This window comes from Oncorhynchus clarkii, chromosome 17 (assembly GCF_045791955.1).
Source record: "Oncorhynchus clarkii lewisi isolate Uvic-CL-2024 chromosome 17, UVic_Ocla_1.0, whole genome shotgun sequence".
NCBI classification, from domain to species: Eukaryota; Metazoa; Chordata; class Actinopteri; order Salmoniformes; family Salmonidae; genus Oncorhynchus; species Oncorhynchus clarkii.
In genome coordinates, this window is record NC_092163.1 from 64,166,690 (window position 1) to 64,182,751 (window position 16,062).

At 41.3% G+C, this 16,062-nt stretch overlaps 1 pseudogene; it reads right to left on the reverse strand.

Moving 5' to 3' along the window:
• Positions 1–1,325: 1,325 nt before the first annotated feature.
• LOC139369480 (myosin-7B-like) lies at positions 1,326–8,877 on the reverse strand (annotated as a pseudogene).
• Between the last annotated feature and the right edge of the window lie 7,185 nt (positions 8,878–16,062).

Sequence of the window (16,062 nt, forward strand, 5' to 3'; positions counted from 1 at the left end):
TTCCACTCTGAAAACATATAATTGTATGAAATGTATTAGAATCATAAAACTATAATCTGATGATGTGTGTAGTTTTAGTCAGAATTAGAACAAGGACATTTCAATCCTTTTTAGTATGTAAGCAGGGTGCAAGTGGGAAACAAATGATAAGAGGAGCTATCGACAGATGAGTTGTACTACTGTGTTCCTTACAGGACATGCTGTCTCCACCCGTGGAGGGGAGAAACTGTTAGGCTTGCAGAAAATTATGAAACGTTGCAGATTAAAGAAACAATGTATCTATGTAGTGGAAAAACGCTGACTGTCTGAGCAAGGCGTAGCTTAAGATTTGAACTTGTTTGTGTGTGTTATAAAGACTGTGTTTGCATTTTTGATTTTAGAACGTTCTCTGAATAAACTATATTTACCTTTTGCATAAACTGAGTCTTTGCCTAATTATTATACCCATGGTTTTACAAACCTCTGGGATTGGTCAAAGCTATTGATTGTTAGTTATTATCATTGGGATTGAAAATTCTTGGTATTTTGACCTGACCTGACCTGACGCTGAGCTTGCCTGTCGTCCTGTACCTTGACCTCCACTCTGGATTTTCAACCCCTGCCTGCCTTGACCTGTCGTTTGCTTGCCCCTGCACTTGGGTCTTACCTTGATTCCTGATAATCTAGGTGAGACAACCACATATCACAGTCAAATATACAGGATACAAACATTCCATTTCAGCAACACAATGGATATATAGTGTTTAGCAAAAAAACACATTTTCATACACATCTAAAATCTATTAATTAAAAGTCTGAGAATAAGAATATTTTACAAACACATGAAGGTACCCATAAGCAATACTTTCTGATGAATAAATACAAATTAGAAAAATGTGTGGATATAGCGTTTTCAAAATAAACTAGTCAATATCTAAGTTCTTGCTGCAGTTAATGAGAATATGCTCTCCCTCACTCCTTCAGTTGTTGTGCACAGCTGAAGCTCATCCATTGACTTCAGGGAGGAAACAGTATGTGATGCATATGAGAGTGGAGCCAGCAGAGACTTAAAGTGATGTTCATGTGATAATTTCCCTAGACATCACTACAAGTCTTAACTGTCTCCTTCTCAGCACTGGATAGATTATCTCTCAATGTAGAATCAGCTTCACTGCCTAACTAGCTATGTCCTTTCTGCTTGTTTATTAAACTGTAATACTTGTATAATTTCACTGTCTACTAGATAAAGTATAAACTAGCATGATTGCATTATATTAGCTATATGAAATACTTTGCGAGCAACTTGCCAACAGAGGAAGTTGTCCCTCACCTTATGTAGCTGTGACTCACTGGGACGAGGCAGCCTTCTTCCTCTTCTCCTTGCCTCCAGTCATTTGGTCTGAGTCAGAGCCAACATAGTTCTTATAGAGGCAGGCCAGCAGCTTGTTGGAGGGCTTCTGGAAGCACAACACCACCGTCTTATTGAACAGGTCATTGTTTTATCCAAGCAGCCAATGATGTTGTACAGTACCTGGAGTGTCAGGATAACGTCTTAATAGTTTCTGTTTTCATATGGAGTACAAGATAATTACAATGCACCCTATAGCAGAAAACACATGGTTTTCTGGTATAGAAATGAGATACTCGGGGTACCACAAAATCCTGCTCTGCTTTTACTGAATATCACTGATATTGATGGATTGAGAAGCTCATATGGCTACAAGTTGCTCTAACTACTGCCAAAAGAGTCATATTGAGAGTTGTGGGTGAAAAATAAAACCTATACTGTTTGTCTGCATTGCTTGCTGTTTGGGGTTTTAGGCTGGGATTCTGTATAAGCACTTTGACATCTGCTGATGTTACAAAAATTTGATTGGATTGCTTTGTGCCAATTGTATTGTTAAGAAACAATAAACTTCAATTGAAAAAAATATTATTACTTCGCTAAGACATGTCATTATGGAAGTTATATCAAATAACACTATCTAAAGTAATACAATAGTATACCATTGTTACATACTTACCACTTCAGTGTGGTGCATCAGCTCATAGTGGGCCTTGTACTTGCGCTTCTTATCAGGTTGTGGCTTCTGAAAGTTAGCTGACTTTCCAGTATGGTTGTCGTAAAACTTGGCTTTAAAGTTGTCGTCTGTCGCCTTGGGGAACAAATACAATACATTTTTATTGGTCACGTACACATGGTTAGCAGATGTTATTGCGAGTGTAGCGAAACGCTTGTGCTTCTAGTTCCGACAGTGCAGCAATATCTAACAAGTGATCTAACAATTGCACAACAACTACCTAATACACTCAAATCTAAGTAAAGGAATGGAATAAGAATATATACATATAAATATATGGATGAGCAATGACCGAGTGGCATAGGCAAGATGCAATAGGTGGTATAAAATACAGCATTTACATATGAGATGAGTAATGCAAGATATGTAAACATTCAAGTGGAATTATTAAAGTGATTAGTGATCCATTTTTAAATTAATTAAATTAGCCAATGATTTGTATGTAGGCAGCAGGCTCATTGTGTTAGTGATGGCTGTTTAACAGTCTGATGGCCTTGAGATAGAAGCTATTTTTCAGTCTCTCGGTCCCAGCTTTGATGCCCCTGTACTGACCTCGCCTTCTGGATGGTAGCGGGGTGAACAGGCTCGGGTGGTTGATGATCTTTTTGGCCTTCCTGTGACATGCACTCATCTTCAAGGATGGACATGATCCCACAGGGGCTGGAGAAACAAGGCTCAACTTAACATACAGTACAGATTGTGAATCTGAGATGCATCATGCAATCAAATACAGTACAGATTGTGAATCTGAGATGCATCATGCAATCAAATACAGTACAGATTGTGAATCTGAGATGCATCATGCAATCAAATACAGTACAGATTGTGAATCTGAGATGCATCATGCAATCAAATACAGTACAATACATAAAACAAATCCTGCAAACAGATACAGATTCTTATCATAAAACATACCAGCAAGCAAACACATCCTTAGGTTCAATACCTCATCTGAGGTGGGATGTCAGTGCAATGTCTTTGAGAAGTGGTTGTTCCCCATGCCTTCTCTATGAGGTCAATGCCAGCCTGTAGGTTGAGCCAGAAGTCCATGAAGGTCCACTCAATGCCCTCCTGTTTGTACTCCTCCTGCTCCAGGATGAACATGTGGTGGTTGAAATACTGTTGCAGTTTCCCATTGGGGAAGTTGATGCACAGCTGCTCAAAGCTGTTGAGCTGAAATGAAAGGGACATGGGTTCAGAATAAGCATATTTTTGTATATATATTTTTTATTTAACCTTTATTTAACTAGGCAAGTCAGCTAAGAACAAATTCTTATGTACAATGACGGCCTACATATAGAGTGGAATAAAATCCTTGGATTTTAAGAATGCATAAAGCACTTCAGATTTTAGTCTTGTGATATGTTGCTGAAAAATTATGTAAACATTATCAGACCACACCCAAATGACGAACCATCTGTTTTCTGCTAACTAGCAGTGAAAGATCCAGGTAGAAAGATGTTTGTTTGTGAATTGCCTCAAAAGATATCACCCTGTGAAAACTGTGGCGTGGATAGACCTACAACAAAAATCAAAGCCAGCTATTTCCAGCACTCCTATGAAGAACTGGCAAGGCAGGGATTTGTACAGGGTCTTGTTAATGCGTCCCATCAGCCATGTCAACATGCGGCCGGCCGTAAGTGTCTTTGGCCAGAGCTTCAACGGAATAGTTAACCTACATCACCCAACCATATACAGTTGAAGTCAGAAGTTTACATACACTTAGGTTGGAGTCATTAAAACTCGTTTTTCAACCACTCCACAAATTTCTTGTTAACAAACTATAGTTTTGGCAAGTCGGTTAGGACATCTACTTTGTGCATGACACAAGTAATCTTTCCAACAATTGTTAACAAACAGATTATTTCAGTTATAATTCACTGTATCACAATTCCAGTGAGTCAGAAATGTACATACACTAAGTTGACTGTGCCTTTAAACAGCTTGGAAAATTCCAGAAAATGATGTCATGGCTTTTTGACATCATTTGAGTCAATTGGAGTCAATTGGAGGTGTACCTGTGGATGTATTTCAAGGCCTACCTTCAAACTCAGTGCCTCTTTGCTTGACATCCTGGGGAAATCTAAAGAAATCAGCCAAGACCTCAGAAAAATAATTGTAGACCTCCGCAAGTCTGGTTCATCCTTGGGAGCAATTTCCAAACGCCTGAAGGTACCCCGTTCGTCTGTACAAACAATAGTACGCAAGTATAAACACCATGGGACCACACAGCCGTCATACCGCTCAGGAAGATGAACATACTTTGGTGCGAAAAGTGCAAATCAATCCCAGAACATCAACAAAGGCCCTTGTGAAGATGTTGGAGGAAACAGGCACAAAAGTATCTATATCCACAGTAAAAACGAGTCCTATCGGCCACTCAGCAAGGAAGAAGCCACTGCTCCAAAACAGCCATAAAAAGCTAGACTACGGTTTGCAACTGCACATGGTAACAAAGTTTGTACTTTTTGGAGAAATGTCCTCTGGTCTTATGAAACAAAAATGTAACTGTTTGACCATAATGACCATCATTATGTTTGGAGGAGAAAGAGGGAGGCTTGAAAGCCGAAGAACACAATCCCAACCGTGAAGCACGGGGATGGCAGCATCTTGTTGTGATGTTTTTTTTACTGCAGGAGCGACTGGTGCAATTCACAAAATAGATGGCGTCCTGAGGAAGTAGAATTATGTGGATATATTGAAGCAACATCTCAAGACATCAGTCAGGAAGTTGAAGCTTGGTCACAAATGGGTCTTCCAAATGGACAATGACCCCAAGCATACTTCCAAAGTTGTGGCAAAATGGCATAAGGACAACAAAGTCACGGTAATGGAGTGGCCATCACAAAGCCCTGACCTCAATCCTATAGAAAATGTGTGGTCAGAACTGAAAAAGCATGTGCGAGCAAGGAAACCTACAAACCTGACTCAGTTACACCAGCTCTGCCAGGAGGAATGGGCCAAAATTCACCCAATTTATTGTGGGAAGGTTGTGGAAGGCTACCTAAAACGTTTGACCCAAGTTAAGCAATTTAAAGGCAATGCTACCAAATACTAATTGAGTGTATGTCAACTTCTGACCCACTGGGAATGTGATGAAAGAAATCAAAGCTGAAATAAATCATTCTCTCTTCAATTATTCTGAAATTTCACATTCTTAAAACAAAGTGGTGATCCTAACTGACCTAAGACAGGGAATTTTTACTGGGATTAAATGTCAGGAATTGTGAAAAACTGAGTTTAAATGTATTTGGCTAAGGTGTATGTAAACTTCCGACTTCAACTGTATGCACACACACACACGGCACACACAGGGTACGCAGCTGTCATTCGCATGGGTACTCCCTGTTGCTTGGATAGCAGATTCTATGGTCTGTGATGTGTTGAGTATTTGATTGATTGAATATTAAGAACCTATCCCTGCTGGAATGCTAATCACGGAGCTAAATTAAGACAAATGAACCTACATTTACCGTACAGATGCAGTTGATTAATGTCCTTTGACTACGTGGGGGTGTTCGACGCTCTGTACCTTTACTCGTTCCCCACCTTCACACTGGGGTGCAGGAGCCCCTTGATGAGGTCAGCTGAACTGACTTCCATTAGGGAGGAGGCTTTGTCAGCACCTGGACAAACATACAAAAGATGTTAATGATGAGACACACACATGCATAACAATCTGTTGGTTGGAGGCTACAATGTATATGGTCCTGATCTGGTCTCTATGTATGTCTTGACTATTAGACAATAGTCAGTCCACTTTTGTGCAATGTCTCAAATTGGTAGTCCCCCTTACTTTCAGTGCCTTCAGCCTGTGGAGGAGACGATCTTAGTCAATCAAAACTCATGTGATTGGGTCAACAAACACTGCAGTACTTTCTGAGTAGTATTGGATTTGATCCTAATTTACCAATAAGTTCTGGTTTCTTCTGAGACATGATCTGATAGTAGATGGTAGCTCCTCTCCCCAGGTTAGTGAAATATACCTCTGGATTTTCCAGAATATCTCAAAGAAAATAAATCATAGTTAAATAAAATAAACAATAAATCATGGGCACACAGTGCATTCGGAAAGTATTCAGGCCCCTTGACTTTTTCCACATTTTGTTACGTTAAAGCCTTATTCTAAAATGGATTCAATTGTTTTTTTCCCCTCATCAATCTACACACAATGCAAAAACAGTTTGTTTTTTTGTAAATGTATTAAAAATACAAAACTTTCCTTTTTGAAACAGTCTGTTGTTATTAACATCGTTACAGCCCCACCATTTACATTTTCTTCTCACTCCCTATTTAGATTTTTGATTTAGATTTTCCTCTTTAAACTTTATCAATTTTTATAAAAGGTTTAAAGAGGAAAATCTAAATAGGGAGTGAGAAGAAAATGTAGATGGTGGGGCTGTAACGATGTTAATAACAACAGACGATTTCAAAAAGGGAAATTGTAAGAATTGAATGAATAAAAAAAATCATTAAAATAATTGAAAGATAACAAGCAGTAACAAAAGAGGGCTGTACACATGACAAATAAGAACAGACTTTGAGCCACAAAGGACAGTAAGAATGAAAATGTACATTCACTGTTTAGATGCTCAATGATGGAGTATGACCAAGACACCATAAAGGAAGAGGGAAAACATTGAGCGAGTTCTTATGAAAAAAAACAACAAAACATTTTTAAAAGGGGGAGGGAAACAAAAATTCGCAATGCCATATTGACCTTACTCCTTTTTTAGCAGCTGCTTCCCCAAGAGCTGCTACAATGGCAAAATACTGAATGACACGTTTTGGGTTGGCAGTTTTGCCAGCACCGGATTCTCCGCTATAGGAGTGTGGGAAAAATACCAGAATGTTCTCTCTGAAACAAAAACGAGTACCAAAAAACTCCTGTTTTCACATCTTGAGATGTAACACAAAAATAATACATTGCTCAAAAAAATAAATGGAATACTTAAACAACTTACATTTCACATGCTGTTGTGCAAATGGAATAGACAACAGGTGGAAATTATAGGCAATTAGCAAGACACCCCGAATAAAGGAGTGGTTCTGCAGGTGGTGACCAAAGACCACTTCTCAGTTCCTATGCTTCCTGGCTGATGTTTTGGTCACTTTTGAATGCTGGCGGTGCTTTCACTCTAGTGGTAGCATGAGACGGAGTCTACAACCCACACAAGTGGCTGAGGTAGTGCAGCTCATCCAGGATGGCACATCAATGCGAGCTGTGGCAAGAAGGTTTGCTGTGTCTGTCAGCGTAGTGTCCAGAGCATGGAGGCGCTACCAGGAGACAGGCCAGTACATCAGGAGACGTGGAGGAGGCCGTAAGAGGGCAACAACCCAGCAGCAGGACCGCTACCGCCGCCTTTGTGCAAGGAGGAGCAGGAGGAGCACTGCCAGAGCCCTGCAAAATGACCTCCAGCAGGCCAAAAATGTGCATGTGTCTGCTCAAACGGTCAGAAACAGACTCCATGAGGGTGGTATGAGGGCCCGACATCCACAGGTGGGGGTTGTGCTTACAGCCCAACACAGTGCAGGACGTTTGGCATTTGCCAGAGAACACCAAGATTGGCAAATTCGCCACTGGCGCCCTGTGCTCTTCACAGATGAAAGCAGGTTCACACTGAGCACATGACAGACGTGACAGAGTCTGGAGACGCCGTGGAGAACGTTCTGCTGCCTGCAACATCCTCCAGCATGACCGGTTTGGCGGTGGGTCAGTCATGGTGTGGGGTGGCATTTCTTTGGGGATCCACACAGCCCTCCATGTGCTCGCCAGAGGTAGCCTGACTGCCATTAGGTACCGAGATGAGATCATCAGACCCCTTGTGAGACCATATGCTGGTGCGTTTGGCCCTGGGTTCCTCCTAATGCAAGACAATGCTAGACCTCATGTGGCTGGAGTGTGTCAGCATTTCCTGCAAGAGGAAGGCATTGATGCTATGGACTGGCCCGCCCGTTCCCCAGACCTGAATCCAATTGAGCACATCTGGGACATCATGTCTCACTCCATCCACCAACGCAACGTTACACCACAGACTGTCCAGGAGTTGGCGGATGCTTTAGTCCAGGTCTGGGAGGAGATCCCTCAGTAGACCATCCGCCACCTCACCAGGAGCATGCCCAGGCGTTGTAGGGAGGTCATACATGCACGTGGAGGCCACACACACTACTGAGCCTCATTTCGACTTGTTTTAAGGACATTACATCAAAGTTGGATCAGCCTGTAGTGTGGTTTTCCACTTTAATTTTGAGTGTGACTCCAAATCCAGACCTCCATGGGTTGATAAATTTGATTTCCATTGATAATTTTTGTATTTTTTTTGTATTTTTGCATTCAACTATGTAAAGAAAAAAGTATTTAATAAGAATATTTCATTCATTCAGATCTAGGATGTGTTATAGGATGTTATTTTAGTGTTCCCTTTATTTTCTTGAGCAGTGATAGATATATATATATATATATATTTATTGTGGGGTACAGCAGGTCAGCCACCAGGGGGAGACTCATCGAGGCCTTGTAACAGACTGCGTATACATCACGAGGCGGTGGCTCCATCTGCTGGACGTGCCAGGTCTCGACGGGCTCTCCGGACAGGACAAATTGGGGCTGATTGGGAGGCGGTGTGTAATCAAGGGAGGATTGCTCACCAGCTGTGCAAGGCCAATAAAGCTGCCAGAAGGGCAGCACACAGGGGAGGACTGGGGGAAGTAAGGTGACTTCTGTGTAGTTGGAGACGGTGCCCGAGGGAGTTTGTGTGCCAAACAGGATATAGCAAGACCCGGAGCCCAGAAGACAGTATCCCGGGGAGGGTCTCATGGGGGAGACCTTTCCTTTTCTTTTGATTTATTATTTAATAAACACCCTTGAAACCGAGCTAATCATACTCTGTCCGTGTCTGATCTGTGTAAAACGTCTTGACCAAACCCCCTGGTCTGCCACAATATATATATATATATATATACAGTTGAAGTCAGAGGTTTACATACACCTTAGCCAAATACATTTAAACTCCATTTTCACAATTCCTGACATTTAATCTTAGTAAAAATGGTCTTAGGTCAGTTAGGATCACCACTTTGTTTAAAAAATGTGAAATGTCAGAATAATAGTAGAGAATTATTTATTTCAGCTTTTATCTCTTTCATCACATTCCCAGTGGGTCAGAAGTTTACATACACTCAATTAGTATTTGGTAGCATTGCCTTTAAATTGCTTAACTTGGGTCAAACGTTTCAGGTAGCCTTCCACAAGCTTTGCACAATAAGTTGGGTGAATTTTGGCCCATTCCTCCTGACAGAGCTGGTGTACCCGAGTCAGGTTTGTAGGCCTCCTTGCTCGCACACGCCTTTTCAGTTCTGCCCACAAATTTTCTATGGGATTGAGGTTAGGGCTTTGTGATGGCCAATCCATTACCTTGACGTTGTTGTCCTTAAGCCATTTTACCACAACTTTGGAAGTATGCTTGGGGTCATTGTCCATTTGGAAGACCCATTTGCAACCAAGCTTTAACTTCCTGACTGATGTCTTGAGATGTTGCCTCAATATATCCACATAATTTTACTTCCTCATGATGCCATCTATTTTGTGAAGTGCACCAGTCCCTCCTGCAGCAAAGCATCCCCACATCATGATGCTGCCACCCCTGTGCTTCACGGTTGGGATTGTGTTCTTTGGCTTGCAAGCCTCCCCCTTTTTCCTCCAAACATAACGATGGTCATTATGGCCCATCAATTCTATTTTTGTTTCATCAGACCAGAGGACATTTCTCCAAAAAGTACGAACTTTGTCCCCATGTGTAGTTGAAACCTCAGTCTAGCTTTTTTATGGCAGTTTTGGAGCAGCGGCTTCTTCCTTGCTGAGCGGCCTTTCAGGTTATGTTGATATAGGACTTGTTTTACTGTGGATATAGATTATTTTGTACCTGTTTCCTCCAGCATCTTCACAGGGTCCTTTGCTGTTGTTCTGGGTTTGATTTGCCTTTTTCGCAACAAAGTACGTTCATCTCCAGGAGACAGAACACATCTCCTTCCTGAGCGGTATGACGGCTGCGTGGTCCCATGGCGCTTATACTTGCGTACTATTGTTTGTACAGATGAATGTGGTACCTTCAGGCATTTGGAAATAGCTCCCAAGGATGAACCAGACCTGTGGAGGTCTGCAATTATTTATCTGCGGTCTTGGCTGATTTCTTTTGATTTCCCCATGATGTCAAGCAAAGAGGCACCGAGTTTGAAGGTAGGCCTTGAAATACGTCCGCGGGCACACCTCCAATTGACTCAAATTATGTCATTTAGCCTATCAGAAGTGTCTAAAGCCATGACATTATTTTCTAGAATTTTCCAAGCTGTTTAAAGGCTCACTCAAGTTAATGTAGGTACACTTCTGACTCACTGGAATTGTGATACAGTGAATTATAAGTGAAATCACCTGAAAATGTACCTTTGTCATGCACAAAGTAGATGTCCAAACCGACTTGCCAAAACTATAGTTTGTTAACAAGAAATTTGTGGAGTGCTTGAAAAACGAGTTTTAATGACTCCAACATAAGTGTATGTAAACTTCTGACTTCAACTGTATATATTGTTTTGTAGAAAAATGCTTTAACAGTGGCTGTGTTTGGATGCTGAATACTGTAAGATTTATCATACAGTGACAAGGTGAATGTCACAACTTACTTCTGCTTTAGTAGTAGTATGTGAAATATCAGCAAACTATACAGGGTATACTGTAACAGTAATTACAGCAAAACATTCTGACATGGATTTAATTATGTGATTGGTGGGGCGGCAGGTAGCCTAATCGTTAGAGCATTGAGCCAATAACTGAAAGGCAGCTGGATCAAATCCCCTAGCTGACAAGGTAAACATCTTTTGTTCTGCCCCTGAACAAGGCAGTTAACCCACTCTTCCCTGGTAGGCTGTCATTGTAAATAAGAATTTGTTCTTAGTTAACTAAAGGTTAAATGAGCATGGACTGATTCTCTTGATCTGTTCAGATATGATACCGAATAAGCTGTTACGAAAGGCTTGTGTACGTGCTACGTGTAGTGTAGTGCTACGTCACCATGTATTTTGGTAAAGCTTTACTTTAGTCAAGTCATATTCCATTACTGTCTGGAGTTTGTTAGTCCATCACTCTCCTTCTTGGTCAAATAACCCTTACACAGCCTGGAGGTGTGGGTCATTGTCCTGTTGAAAAACAAATGATAGTCCCACTAAACGCAAACCAGATGGGATGGCATATCTCTGCAGAATGCTGTGGTGGCCATGCTGGTTAAGTGAGCCTTGAATTCTAAATAAATCACTGACATTGTCCCCAGCAAAGCACTCCCACACCATCACAACTCCTCCTCCATGCTTCACAGTGGGAACCATACATGAGGAGATCATCTGGTCACCTACTCTGCGTATCACAAAGACGCAGCGGTTGGAGCCAAAAATCTCAAATTTGGACTCATCAGACCAAAGGATATATTTCCATTGCTTGTGTTTCCTGGACCAAGCAATTCTCTTCTTATTATTTATGTCCTTTAGTAGTGTTCTATGCAGAAATTTGACCAGGAAGGCCTGATTCACACAGTGTCCTCTGAACAGTTGAAGTCGAGATGTGTCTGTTACTTGAACTCTGTGAAGCATTTATTTGGGCTGCAATATCTGAGGCTGGTAACTCTAATGAACGTATCCTCTGCAGCAGAGGTAACTCTGGGTCTTCCTTTCCTTTGGTGGTCCTCATGGGAGCCAGTTTCATATAGTGCTTGATGTTTTTGTGACTGCACTTGAAGAAACTGTTGTTTCTCTTTGCTTATTTGAGCTGTTCTTGCCATAACCCTTACCTTGTCGCAACACAACTGATTGGCTCAAACGCATTAAGAAGGAAAGAAATTCCACAAATTAACTTTTAACAAGGCACACCTGTTAATTGAAATGCATTCCAGGTGACTACCTCATGAAGCTGGTTGAGAGAATACCAAGTGTGCAAAGCTGCCATCAAGGCAAAGGGTGGCTTGTTTAACACTTTTTTGGTTTCTACATGATTCCATATGTGTTATTCATAGTTTTGATGTCTTTACAATTATTCTACAATGTAGAAAATAGTAATAAAAAAATAAATAAAAAATCCCTTGAATGAGCAGGTGTGTACTGTAGATAATTGACAGAGCACAGAGGCCTTGTTTAGGTGTGTCAGCATGGCCATGTCCTTTATCATGTCAAATTTAGGAGGATTAATTTGCTGGATGTTCTCCTCTTTCACTGTAAGAGACTGTAGAGCTGGGGAGAGGAAGGAGGAAGAGGCAATGCAGTGAGACTGGGGCATTGGGCAAGGGTGAACTGGGGAGGTCTGCTTCTGTCGTCATATATATTCTGGTTATGTTTTCATATCATATTCAGTCACTGCAAACTATATACCATTTTATTCTTAAAAACAACTCATAATGATGTATCAGAATAAATGACTATATTATATTTATTAGTAGTATTTTATTATATCTATAAACACTTGCAAAGAAATTAAGGGTTGATGCATGGTAATATTTTCTGATTGTGTGTCAACTGTAGTGTCAAATCCCTGAGCGCAGCACTCACCCTTCTTCTATCTTTGGTCTCAACGATAACATTGTCTCCGTCGAGCTGCTTGTTCTTATCCTCAATGTAAGCCTCCTTTTCGTCTGGAACCCATGCTGGCGTTTTACCATCAAATTAGAAGATTCGCGCAGCCAGCAACTCCAGATCAGTTTTTCGTGGAAAAGGACCAGCCTCTCCGAACTTATTCGCATCAAAGCAGGACATGATGGCACTGGCAACTCCAAACGCAGACCCACCCGATTTTGTTACATTTTTTGCCCATTCAAGGGTTTTTCTTAATTTTTACTATTTTATACATTGTAGATGTATAGTGAAGACATCAAAATGTACAATTCGCGCGTAATATAACGAGTATATCCATTATTGACAATATACGAAAAAGTTGTTTTAGCAGAACAGAAATATCAAGATATTTTTTTTTAGCAAGAATAAATATAATTGTATGAAAAATTAAACATGAGAAACAACTACACATGGATATGGTACCGGTGCGTAGTGACAAAAACAACAAAAAACAACAACAAAAACAGACGAGTTGAAAGTTGTAAACTGACCTCAGGGTGCTCAAAACAGGATTACTATTATGAGAGGTTTGTGCGCGTTTTATTGTCTTTCTCAAGGTCACTGTCAGAGTAGATCCGTCCCTAATTAGCATATGCCACCTCCTCCATCGCCTATTGGTGGTGACCTCGTGTCTCAATTGACACAAAAGGAACGCAACGTTTTTATCTTTGGGTAAACTCGAGGGCTATTTTATAGCTGTGTTATTTTATGTAGGGTACATATGGAGATGTGGTAGACAGAAATACAATATGATTGAGCGTGCTTTTTACACGTTGGAGTCATTGTTAGCTGTGGAACCACAATCTACTTGATGCAGGATGAAAATGCGTAATTGCTATTAGCTGGACTGAAACACAATACGTTTTTATTGATCATCTGCTTAAGGTCCCTGCGAATTTGTTAACCCAAGGGGTTTAAAAAGAGAAAATGCAATTGAGCAGATAGGTCTATAAAAGTGTCATCCTGAAATCTATTCTAAATAATTGTCTAAATAACTTTCAATCTGCCTCTATAATCCAGCATTTTGGATTTGAGATCAAATGTTTTATTTGATGTTTATTTGATGGTATTTTCATACTTATCTGTTTTACCCTTTAGAAATGAAAGCACTTTATGTATCTTGTCCTCCCATTTCAAGGTGTCATAAGTATTTGGATAAATTCACTTATCGAGTACATGGTCCCATATTCCTAGCACGCAATGACTGCATCAAGCTTGTGACACTTACAAACTTGTTGGATGCGTTTGCAGTTTGTTTTGATTGTTTTTCGGATTATGTTGTGCCCAATGCCCCTGAGCAAGGCAGTTCCCTGGGCGCCGAAGACGTGGATGTTGATTAAGGCAGCCCCCAGCACCTCTCTGATTCAGAGGGGTTGGGTTAAACACATTTCAAAGTGTCCCAGAATAGACAAAGCCAGAGTCCAGCATTTCTGAATGAAAGATTCATTGTTAGACATATCTAATTGTTAAACAGGCACAGTAGCACACGTTCATGTTCCAGTGCTGTAGCCACAGCAGTACTGAAGAAGTGCCCAAAATGTGATTGGGATACATTTTAAGACACAGTACAAACAGAGAGAGTACACAAATTACAGGGTTCAAATCTTCTCATGTGTGAGAGTGCAGGGCTCCATTGTGACGATAGGAGAAAACAAAGTCCTACATGGAAATCTAGGATTAAGAGGCAGCCATCTTTGTTGATAGCACTATATCCTGCCATGGGAGGGCGAGAGGTGTTGCGTTGATGGCTTAAACTTTATTGGGCATCGGTTAGATATAGCAGGCCAGAGCTATTTCAGGACATTTTAGCACATGAGGCTGCTGAGGGGTGAACGGCTCATAATAATGGCCGGAACGGCGCAAATGGAATGGCATGACTCAAATGAAACCACGTGTTTGATGTATTTGTTACCCTTCCACAAACTCCGCTCCAGTCATTACCACGAGCCCGTTCTCCCTGATTAAGGTGCCACCAACCTGCTGTGCACTTTAGAGTAGTGGTGGCTGTGTTGTGTACTGTGTGAGTAAAAAAAAAAAGCTGGCATGATGATGAACAAATGAGAGAGATGAATCTCCAAAGTCCACTGATGTTGCTTTAGAACACTGTATGAAATGTTCTGTAATGTAGCATGGACCTTCCCAGCATGCCTCTGTAGTGCCGCCCACACTGCATCCCAATGCAACAGCTGAGTCCTGAAAACAACAGCTCTCCTTACATCCTGAAAATACTCTACCAAAATGCCCATATTTTGATTATAGACTGTATGCTTGTGTGTTTACTGGACCAACAGTAAAGTGATCTCAATGTGGAGAGCCAGTGTAGTCACCTGGGACGTCATGACAAGACCTGAATCCCAGGAATCAGACCTGGGATGTTCTGAAGGGCCACAGTTGTTTTAGATCTTCGTTCACAGAATGCCATGTGGTTAAGACAGAGGGATCCAAAGAGATTGAGATTTACGAGTGTACTACATTCAGCAGTGTTAAACACCACACATGCTCTTTGTCTCTCTCTTACTCTCTCTCCACCTCACACATGCACACAATTACACAATAACAAAAGTAAGACCTGTTGATCAAACTCTCACCCCTTTCCCCTCTCTTCCCCATTTCTATTAGTGAGAAGAATACAGCATCCACTCGCATACTTTTCCATTCTAGATAAGCAAAACCGAGCGGCATAGACACCGTGGTGGACGTACATGTTCTATTCTACATTTGATTGGATTATCATTTTTCTGTAATCGCCCAGTGATTGTCTACAAAAGCTGGCATCAACTGTAGAAGCTCAAGTTTAGTAATCAATTTGTCAGAGAGGAGACAAAAAGATGGTCACACAGGCCAAAGCCTCAATCATTCCTCTGTTAGAGCTCCCTCCATGCCACCTCCTACTGAGCAGCTATTGCCCACACAGGCAACAATAACACGATCAGTCTTTTAGCAACTTGTTTGGTTGAGATACAGTACCTCTGCCATTACCCCGTCTCCAAACAATGGTATCTCTTTCATTGTGTTAAGTCTCTGTCTGTGCGCCCGGCCTTGCCCGGGGTATGGAAGCCCTCAACTGTCTTTCTATTTCCGGAGCATGGAGGCATAGCTCAGCCTCGCGGCCCATCAGAGACAATGGGCATGCTGCCTTATCACAGCCCTGCAGACAATCCAACGTACTCTGGGATCCCACTGAAAGCCTGTTCCAGCCTCCCCATTACGCACGGAGACTGACTAGAAAAGAGAGGGATGAACAAGGCAAAGCAAACAGTACAGACAAATATTACTCAAGTTATCAGTGGATAAAAGTTCCAAAACAAGAAGTAGTCCACTTGTTGTTGGTATTGTGCATGTTATATGACAATTC